Genomic DNA, 11,648 nt, shown 5'->3' with positions numbered 1-11,648 from the left:
TGATCTTAAACCTTCTTAGGAAAAAATAAAGGTAAAGACTCGTTAACCTTTTGATTGTTCCCAATATCCTCAATTTTATTTGAATTTGTCATAACCCTCTTTCTAGACCTTGATTAAACTTCTATTATTGTTATTTTATATTTTATGAGCAATGTTAGTTAGAAATTATAAATTGAATATGGTTGGAATTTTTTTAAATAAAAAGAATTAAATAGTAGTGACACACTCATGATGTCACAAATTTATCTGGAAATTTCTTATTTACTCAATATGTTAATTTAGCACATGTTGTAAGAGAAAATGAGAAGGTTCTAGAAGAGAATCTCAAATTCAATTTTTTTGCATGTAACTCCACTATGATAACAATCATTTGGGAAAATGGAGGGAATAGCGGAGGGAACAATGTTTGCAGGGGGAAATTTGAATTCGGGAAATGGAGGGAACAACAATGCTGGGTCTTCTGGGTCTGAATCCACTGTAGTTCGAGGACATACAACTGATGATGATTATGGAAGACCGGATGGGGACCCACAAACATGGGACCCTCCTCCCGATCCTGAAAATTTAAAAAACATGCAAGATTCTTGCCCCGAGGCGGTGCAGGCTGATTTAGGTACTACCAAGGAGGGGCGAATACCTAAACCATGGAATAGCCTCTTCGCTAGACATACCTCTAGTAAACCAACTGGTAAATCTTCTCTCCCCTTTGTGAAGGATATATCAAACAATAGAATAGGTGAACTTGCGATTGAGGTTCCTAATTTGGTTATTGATCATAGCATTTCTTTAATGACTCTCTCTTTGGTGGGAAAATTTGTCAGACCTCGACCTAATATTGAGGATGTTAGATCCTTTGTTAAAAGAAAATGGAGAATGAAAGGACAGGTCGAAGTTTCTGCCCTACCAAGGGGTTTTTTTGTGTTCTCTTTTTCATGCGGGGAAGATTTGGAAGCAGCTCTAAGTGGATGCCCTTGGATGTTTGGTAAATCATCTCTTTCTTTAAGAAAATGGACCCCTAACATGGAACTAAATGATTCCTTTTTTGAATCTGCCCTGGTCTGGGTTAGACTGCCTGGACTACCATTGGAATACTGGGTGGAGGATGTTTTCTTAGGAATTGCTAACTCCTTTGGGGAGCTTATTGTGATAGACCCAATGACTGCAACTCCCAAGAGACTTGTGTATGCATGCATCTACGTCAACATTTCACAGAATATGGATCTCCCAAGTACCATTGATATTAATTCCAAACTTGGATTATGGGAACAAACCATTGAATTTGAATCTCTTGCTTTTGTGTGCTTTTCTTGCAAAAAAGCAGGTCACTGGGCTAAGGCTTGTCCCAACAACCCTAAAAGACCTCTGATTAAAGACAAAAATATTAATAAACCGGTATGGAAAGGAAAAAATAACAACAAAGTCTACAATAAGGCAGAAGAAAAAAGTGGAAATCTGATTACAGAAAATCAAGAAAATGAATCTAGTGACTTAACTAAAGACCCTACTTTGAGCGGGAACAAGAAGAATGAAACTAAGGAGTTTGAGATCAAAATAGGTAATACCTTTGAAGCCCTTCAGTTGCAAGAAAAGGAGGATGAAATTAGTACAGAGACCCTTGAGGATGGTGAGATTGAGGATATCACTGACTCACATCATGAGGAACGATATGAACCCATGTCAGAGAAAGAAGAACCCTATTTAGGGAAAGAGCTTCAGGAACAGGAAATAGAAATGAGAAGAAGCAACAAGTTTGGATCACCACAAGAAAACTTAAATGCCTTATTCCAGAACATAGAAGTAAATATGACCACTTCACCTCAGAAAAGAGAAAAGCCTTGGCGTAACATACAAGATGAATCCAGGGCAAATGATGAATCCAGGGTAGAACAACAAGAAGAAAACATGATAGAAAATGAAAAGAAAATTAAGATCAAGAAGATAGGAGGTCCTAATGGAGTAAAAACTAGAACTAGATCTAAGGAAGATTTTGGGGCATCAAGATCCCCACCAGGATGCAAAACCATGAAATGGCACAGGGAGCAAGAGAGTAAACAAAACATAGATGATGGAAGGCAGAGAACTATCAAGGAGTCCTACCTCCAGGTCTCAAAATGAAGGTAATATCATGGAACATTAGAGGCCTAAACGGTCTCAATAAACAGGATATATTAAGGAATCTTATTCGAGATCAAAATCCGGATATTATCCTGATTTGGGAAACTAAAATGAGCAAAGAAAAAGTGGAGAAAATTAAGTTTTTTAAAAATGGGGGAGTCTGTGGTAGTAGCTCAAATGGCGCCTCTGGAGGAGTTGCTATATTATGGAATAAAAGTACAACTTCTGGAGATATGATTGAAGAGGATGACAATATTCTATCATTAAAAGCTAGAAATATTTTTGATGGGAAGGAATTTGTTATAACTAACATCTATGCCCCTAATTCCAAACATGCTAGAAGTAAATTTTGGGAAAAAGTTCAGCAAAAAAGGAAAAATTTCTCTATGAATAGTTGGATTGTAATGGGAGATTTCAATACTCCTCTGCAAGATAGAGAAAAATTTGGAGGTAGTCAAGCTCAACCTGAAAGCAGATCCGACCTGATGGACTTTATCAATGACAATTCTCTCATTGATCTGGATCTCAGTGGAGCCTCCTACACTTGGTCAAACTGAAGAGATGGGGAAGATCTTATCCAGGTAAGACTTGATAGAGCTCTTCTCTCTAATGATTGGATTCTTTCTCATAGTTGTTCCCTCTCTGTCATTAATAGAATTGGATCAGATCATTATCCCACTTCCTTTTTTGCTGAGAACTTTAAGCAAAATCAAAGATTCCCCCTTCGCTTTGAAAAGATGTGGATATCCCACCCCAATCTTGAAAAGTCCATTGCTGAATGGTGGAATCTTGATATTAATGGAACAACCATGTATAAAGTTGCCAAAAGACATTAAAATGTCAAAACCAACATTAAGACTTGGAACAAAAAGGTCTTTGGTGATATTTTTGATTCAAAGAAAAAGCTAAAGGAGGAACTGAACTAGATTTGAATCTCCATCCAGAAAGAGGGCTACACAAAGTATTCCAAAGCCATGGAAGATAAGGTCCTTGACAACATTCATACCATAATTTCAAGGGAATAAATATATTGGAGACAGAGATCCAGGGCTATATGGCTGAAGGCAGGGGACAGAAACACTAAGTTTTTCCACATGACTTCCCTAAAACATAAGGCAGCTAATAGAATCATCAAGTTAACTGTTGAGAGCAACACTTTGACAAATAAGGATGAAATCAGAGATGAAGCTGTTAGATTCTTCAAGCAGCTCTTGTCTAGTAATGAGGATCTTGATCAGACCCATCAACTCAATCTGGTCAACAATATTCCTAATATTATAAACCCTTTTCAGAATAAGACCCTTGTTGTCATCTCGTCTGCTGAAGAAATCAAAAAAGAAGTCTTCTCCTTTAAAGGGGATAAAGCTCCAGGCCCTGATGGATTCCCTATGTTTTTCTTTCAAGAATTTTGGAATATTGTGGGGAAGGATACGGTTAATGCGGTAAAAGAATTTTTTGGATCCAGAAGATTCCTTAAGGAATTGAACTCCACTTTTATTGCCTTAATCCCTAAAGTTGCTGGGGAAGATTCTATGGGAAAATTTAGGCCTATTAGTCTATGCAACTCTTTCTATAAAATAATATCCAAAGTGATGATGACTAGAATGTTGGCGATGCTTCCCTTCATCATATCTGAAGAGCAAAAAGGATTTGTTCCTGGTAGATAGATTCTTGATTCAATCATTCTTGTTCATGAGAACATAAACTCTCTCAGCAATACAAAGAAAGAAGGTTTCTTGATAAAGTTGGATTTGGCAAAGGCTTATGATAGAGTTGAATGGGATGTTCTATTTAAAATCATGGGGGCTTTTGGTTTTGATGGTAAGGTTATCAAAATAATTAGAGAACTAATCACTCTCCTATGTTCTCTATTTCTGTTAATGGATCTCCTACAAATTTTTTTAAAAACTCTAGAGGGCTAAGACAAGGACACCCCATATCACTTATCCTTTTTACCATTCTGGCTGAAAGTATGAGTAGAATGATTCATAAATTGAAACAAAGCAAAATTATCAGAGGTCTTCAACCTTCTTTTGCCAATGTGTTTTGCACTCATCAACAATTTGTTGATGATACTATCATCATGGGATATTCTTTAGTCAAGGAGGCTGAAGCCTTCAAAACTACTCTCTACTCCTATGCTTTGCCAACTGGTCAACTAGTTAACTAGGACAAATCAGCTATGTACTTTCTCAATACTCCGGTCATAAGACAACAGAGAATAGCCAATATAATTGGATGTAAAGTGGACTTGTTGCCTTCTACCTACTCGGGTCTTCCTTTAGGGATGGCTCCCCCAAATTCTTTCTGGAATATGATCATTGATAAAATTAATAAGAGACTTGCAGGATGGAAAGGCTCAATGTTATCTCAAGCTGGGAAAATGCAGCTCCTCCAAGCAACTCTTCAAAATCTCCCTGTTTATGCCCTCAGTCTATTTGGTATTCCGGCTAAAATTGTTGAAACTATGGAAAGAATCCAAAAGAGATTCTTATGGTCAGGAGTTGAAGAAAAGAAGAGAATACCTTTGATTGCATGGGACAAGGTGTGTAGACCAAAGAACAAAGGAGGGTTGGGGATTAAAATTATTAAAATTTTTAATAAAGCTCTTCTTGCCAAGCAATTATGGAGAGCTTTTGACATTAAGAAATACTGGAGCCAAATTTGGTTTGACAAATACATTAAGAATCAAACTATCCAAGGGATCCTCAATGATGAAGATATCTCAGCTGGATCTTTCATCTGGAATAGTGTTACCAAAGCCATAAAAGTTGCAAAAGCTGGAGCTAGATGGGTCCCTGGAAAAGGTGATAGAATAAGGTTTTGGGAAGACCCCTGGATGAAGAATGAAGCCCTATTTGATCAAAACAACAATCAAGTCATTGAAGAATGTAAAAGGAGGTTTGGGCTGATGGTTTATGACTATTGGAAGGAGAATAAATGGGCCAATCTTGAGGACATCCATTCTAGTCTTTCCTCTATTCAGAAAGAGTTGCTGTCCTTTTCCCCTAACAACAACTATGATGATGTTTTCCTCTGGAAAAGTGACCCTAAAGGTGAATTCACAGTTTCTTCTGCTTATAAAAACACTTTTTCTCAAATCCGCAATCCCTTTTGGAGTAAAGTTTGGAACAACATCTTGATCCCTAAAGTCAACATGTTCTATTGGCTTGCTTCCCATAATAGTATCCTTACTATTGATAATTTAATTCGAAGGGGTTTCAATTTCCCTAACAGATGTGAGCTCTGTCAGAAGGAGGAGGAATCAATTGATCACCTATTTTTTCATTGCTCCTTCACTTGGGAAATCTGGTGTAAAATATGGGAAAAATGGAAAATTAATTGGGTCATGAACAAAAGCATTAAGGATATAATATGGCAATGGAATTATCCTACCAAATGCCAAATTATTAAAAACTTGTGGTCCCTGACCCTCCCCATGATATGCTGGGGCATTTGGAAAGAAAGGAATAATATGATATTTAGGGAAGAAAAGTGTAATACTCGGGTTGTCTTTGAAAAAATATGCAGGGCTATAAAGGAGAACATCAACATCCCTCACAAGAATAATCAGCAATGGGCTATTATAAACATGAATGATATGGAAAAAGGCATTATTACTAAATGGAACCTGATTGATAAGGTCTATAGAGTGGATAACAAGAAGAAGAGAGAAAACATTGTTTGGAGGTTCCCTGATTATGACTGGATAAAGGTTAATTTTGATGGGGCTGCCAAAGGGAACACTGGAAAGGCTAGTGGAGGTGGAGTTATCAGAAATTCTCAAGGAAGGTGTATTGTTGCTTTTGCTTCCCCTTTTGGAATCCAAAACAACCATGTGGCTGAAGCTATGGCCATGCTTAAGAGCCTCCAGTTAGCCCAGGAATTCAAATTTAATAAAATCTGGCTTGAAGGGGATTCCTTAAATATTATACAAGCCCTCAAAGGTATTAGTTCAATCTCCTAGAATATTGCTAATATTATTAAAAATGCTAAGACTATCCTTAATAACTATGTTAGCATTATTTTAACCTATACTTTTAGAGAGGGTAACAAGGTAGTGGATATCCTTGCTAATGAAGGGGTTAATTTGGAAAAGGGGGTCAAATATATAGGGGAAGATCACATTAAGTGGGAGATTAAGGAACAATTATATTTTGATCACCTTAATGGAGCAAGCAAATATTATGATTGAATTCTGGGGAACGTGTACCAATGACAGAGTTTGGAGGCGGATGAACTGTCGGTCGATGAGTGCTTCTAGGCATCATAACCAAGAACACATGTGTACGAGAGGTAATTGTAATAATAGCCAAGTTTGTATGAACATGAAAGGCAATTTCAAAATTGTGAAAGTATCTTTTCAAGGAGAAACCAAAAACACAGAGTTTTACTTGCGGGCCAAGAGTTGCAACAGAGGTGATTGTGACCTAGAAAGCAGAATGGGAGGCAGCCTTAACAGGAATGAACCGTCTGGTTGTGAGCATTGGAAGAGTGAAAGGAAGGTGTGGAGAAGGCTCCATCGACATGGGTTCACAGATTATATGGAGAAGCTCCATGGTAGTAGAAGCTCTGTTTCTTAGGGGTTCGCAAAAAGCTGGAGCAATAACAAGGCTACCCTGTTTGGGGAAATCTGGCACATTGATGAAAGCCTGATCTCGGAGGTCACAGGGCTCAAGATGGAGAGGACCAAATTCTATAGGGATAGAAAGTACGCCGTTAAGGCCTTCAAAAACTTCCCTAAGATAGAGGATGATAAGAGCAACCTAGAGAAGAAGGCTAATATATCTTACTTCACCCCCCAATAGGTAAAACCTTTCTGGCAAAAAATTCTTAGGGCATTAATGGAATATTTAACTGTGGATGGTAGGTTTACAAAAATTTACAACTATCACTTCGCCATCTTGAACCACTTCTGCCATGGGGTGAAAATTTCTTTACCATTCTATCTTGCTTCTTCTCTTAACGAGAGCTAGGCCGACCGCATTAAAAAACCCAACTCCTACCCTCTTGTGCACCAGGGTCTCATTCTATTGATTTATGAATATATGAAGGATAAGACTAGGGCAACAAAGGATGACCCTTTAATTCTCAATGCTCAAATTTTTGAGAAAAACATAGACTCTGGTTTGACTAAGGAGACTAAAACCCCTACCCATAAAAAAAGGAAGATTATTGTGCAGGAAGAAATAGATGTGCTTTGTGAGGAAGAAGGAGGAAAAAATAATGAAGAAACTTCTAAAAAGGAGATCAATAAGGAGGAGGAGTATGGGGAAGGAGAGGAAGGGGGCAATTCTGAGAATTGTCAACATAATATTGATGTCTCAGAAACTGCGAAAGAGGCTCTGAAGTCTAAGGAAGGTGAAAACCCTAATGCGGAGGAGACGGAACAAAGCAAGGATTCTGCAGAAACCATTCTGGATACCGCCCACAATTACACCCTTGAATTCTTCAATTTTCAGAAGTGGGTGGTGGAAAACATTACCAACATGCAGGGTAAACAGAGGGAGTTGGAAGTTTAGATCAACAAGTTGATCAACATGTCTGATTCTAGGAAGCAACACGAGGAAATGGAGCATAGTGAAGCAGAGGAAGAAATGGAAATGGAAGACTGGCTGGAGAAAGACTTGATTAAAGGCGACCTAAAACACCTAGAGGACGTCATCAAAATTTTGAAGGAATAGGTGGAGGAGGATATGGACAATGTCAATGCCTAGATGGCTAGAAATGAGAAAGCGCAAAAAGCCTTATGGATCATAGCCTCCAGGTTCTAAAAGTCTCCTCCCAGAATATGAATGCGCTGGTGAATCACCTGGAAAAGAAAAACCAGGAGAAGAACCTGGTGGTTATTGAAGATTCTCCTACTTCCAGCCTAAGCCACCAGACCTCTAGGCGCAGAACCAGGCAGACTACGACGGAGAAGGAAATGAAGATGAAAGATAGCCAGACTGCTCAGGAAAATACTAATTTGAGGGAAGCGGCAAAAGCAATGATGCTTTTGGTACAGGAAGCAGAAGAAACCATGAAGGATTTCTAAATTTTGTTTTTTGCTAGGCTTGGGGCCAATTTCTTGCTAGCCTTTTGTTGTCCTTTCCTTTGTTGTTGGTCTTTTTGCTGGTGTTTTGCTGCTGTAGTATTTTGTTGCTATTTTGAATATCTTTCTTATGTATCTGGGTTTCGGGTCCCTTAAAACCTGTTTTTAATTAATCAAAAACAATCATTTTTGCATGGAATTAATTTTGGAAAAGATTCTCAAAATCAATTAATTTTCTTGGTAGTGGGAAAATGACTCTCTTTTCTATATATTGAGTTCTAGATTTCTAAAATGGGGAGTTCATTTGTTTTGTGAAAAGTAGTTTTGAATTCTTACAAATCATGTTAGTTGTAGGGGGAATTTGGTAGACATATTATTTTTTGTAGGAGATAGGAATTTCCAGGGGTTTTGGAGAAGATCTATGTTATCTTTCTGGTATGCTCGATTAACCATGGGCAATAACTCTTATTGCCCTCCCAACCATAAATGATATATTTGTCTCCCCCAAACACTCTAATTTATATTGATCTACATATTTATCTTGTTGTGTCCACCTTTGAATGAGATCACACATCTCATTATGCATATGTGAGAGATGTCTATACACCAAGGGTCGCCACTCTTCCAAGTGGCACCAATTATTACATTATTAATATAATATAATAATTATACATTAAATAATTATAATTATATTATATTATGACATAATAATATAATTATATTATCCCATAATAATAATAAAAATATAATCACAACCTTTGTGATATCAATGTCGGTATGTGATTTTTGACCACAGCTACAATAAAATCAACACTCCCTCTTAGCTAGAGAGAAATCCTACTCAATGTTTATATTTAATGAAGCACTTCTTCATTAGGTCGGCCCAAACAAGGATCCGACTTTAGCTATAAATATCAACACTCCCTCTTAGCTAGGGAGTAATCCTTCTTAACCTTTAATAAGTTACATCACTTCTTGTGATGATTGTCCACAATGGCTACATCCATATGTGGAAAGGAAAGATATCACCTCATTGTGATATCAATCATTATGGCTTATCCATGGATATCACCTCATGTGATATCTACCATAGATATCTCCTCATGTAATATCCACCATTATGGCTTATCCATAGATACCACCTCACATGATATCAACCATTATGACATATCCATAGATATCACCTCATGAGATATCAATCATTATGGCATATCCATAGATATCACTTCACGTTATATCCACCATACTAATATATACAACCATTATTGTGAGATAGTCACCTTACAATAATGGTGAGGTGTACAAGTGTTCATCATTGTGAGATCCTCACCTCACAATGATATTCACCATGGCTCATCGAAAGGGTAAACACACAAGTGCAAGAAAATCACCATAGACTCTCTCACGTGGTATTGTCATGGCGTCACACACATGACACCCACCATGAACCATATTAGAGGGTGAGATAAGGGCTTTCACCTCAAGTCTCCCTCAAAGAGAAATGCATTAATCAAGAGTTTACACTTTAAACATCTTTTGAAAAAAAAGGAATACATTAGTATAACATATAACTAAATCAATGATGCTGAGACTCGATCTCAGCTAGGGCTTCATAAAGGCAACATAAAGGTCATGGGAATCCATCCCATGAATCATAGTCCTTTAACTGATCACTAGAGAAACCATCTTGACATGGTCCACTCCCTCTGAACCAATTTGACCAAGATCCTCGGATGTTAATCGAAGCACATCCTCTTAGGTGCTCCCTCTGATTCTTGATTCTTCCTCTTTGAAGAGACGTCTCCAACCACCAACTCAATTTCATAGTAGTACCATGTGATACTTTGTCACAGGATGTATCAAGCTCATCCACCCTTGAATGCAATCTCCATCCTCATCATTAATCAAACTCTTTGTATTTTGTTTATAATTAATATAAACAATCCTTATTTTAGATAAACAACTACTTGTTGAGTATCTTATTAATCACCGCTCATTAATAAATCAAACATTTCCTTAATGATTGTTGATCAATGCCTTTAAGAAAGTCGGCCATCATGTTCTCTTTACTATATTTCCGCTAATAGTCTTGTTAATAATTTTCCTTGAAGATAGTCACAATATTTTTTTTTAATAAAATTCTAGACTTGTATCTATCGTTTGGCTTCATGTTGCACACAACATAACTTTAATCTCGTGTTTATTTTTTAATTGCTACCATTCATTTTGTTCTTAATAGCTTCCATTGTTGTTGTTTAATAAGCACATTTACTACCACCTTTGCTATGTAATTAACCATTACATTTCTCAAGCACAATTGGCTACCTTTAATCTCTATCACTTTATTTATCATTTAAATGTATCATGATAAAGTCTTAAATATGCACTTACTTATTCCTCATTGTGGCTACTTGTAAACTTTTACTCTCTTATTATTGCTCATAAGCATTGCTTGAGAATAGATAATATTGATCGCTATCAATTCTTATTTTGCACATCACAACTTTATGTAGTTACTGACTTTAATTATGAATAAATCTCTTTCATCATTACAATATCATTATTGCTGCTTATTATTCCCTTTGCTGTATAAGATTTCTTTTTTATTTTATTTTTAATAAGATAAAATGATTGGCACTAATGTTATTCGTCACTCCTTTCCTCGGTTTCGTACCCACTCTGATACCATGTTATCTTTTTGGTATGCTCGATTAACCATGGGCAATAACTCTTATTGCCCTCCCAACCATGCATGATATATTTGTCTCCCCTAAGCACTCTAGTTTATATTGATCTGCATATTTATCTTGTTGTGTCCACCTTTGAATGAGATCACACATCTCATTATGTATATGTGAGAGATGTCTATACACCAAGGGTCGCCACTCTTCCAAGTGGCACCAATTATTACTATATTAATATAATATAATAATTACTGTATTATCATATAATATAATAATTATACATTATAATTATAATATAATTATATTATCTCATAATAATAATATAAATATAATCACAACGTTTGTGATATCAATGTCGGCATGTGGATTCCGACCATAGCTACAATAAAATCAACAATCTACACCTGGTTGCAGGACAAGGATCGAAGGAAGATAGCTGGGCAACAAAAGGTTGATTCAACAACAACGAATTCACTCATCAAGCAGATCCAGGTTCCCTCCTTACTTACTGCATGATTTCTTTTCAAAATAAGGGTGGGGATTCATATTTGCATGTGTGTTGCTTTTTGATATTTTGTTTCAAATTAGAAAATTGGAGGGCTAAATAATATGGGATTTGCATATCTTTCAAAAGAAATTTCCTTGTTTTCAGATTTTGATAGAAAAAATTAATATGCATAAATTTGTTTATCTTGTCTATGTTTTGGGTTAAAAAGTTAGTAATGTATAAAGAAAATTTGTATATCTTACCTTGTTTTGGGTCAATAAGTTAGTAATTTTCTTTTCAAAAATTTGTAAACAATGATTACTTTATT

Source organism: Cryptomeria japonica, unplaced genomic scaffold (assembly GCF_030272615.1).
Source record: "Cryptomeria japonica unplaced genomic scaffold, Sugi_1.0 HiC_scaffold_476, whole genome shotgun sequence".
In the NCBI taxonomy this organism is placed as follows: Eukaryota; Viridiplantae; Streptophyta; class Pinopsida; order Cupressales; family Cupressaceae; genus Cryptomeria; species Cryptomeria japonica.
Note: the sequence above shows the minus strand (reverse complement) of the source record.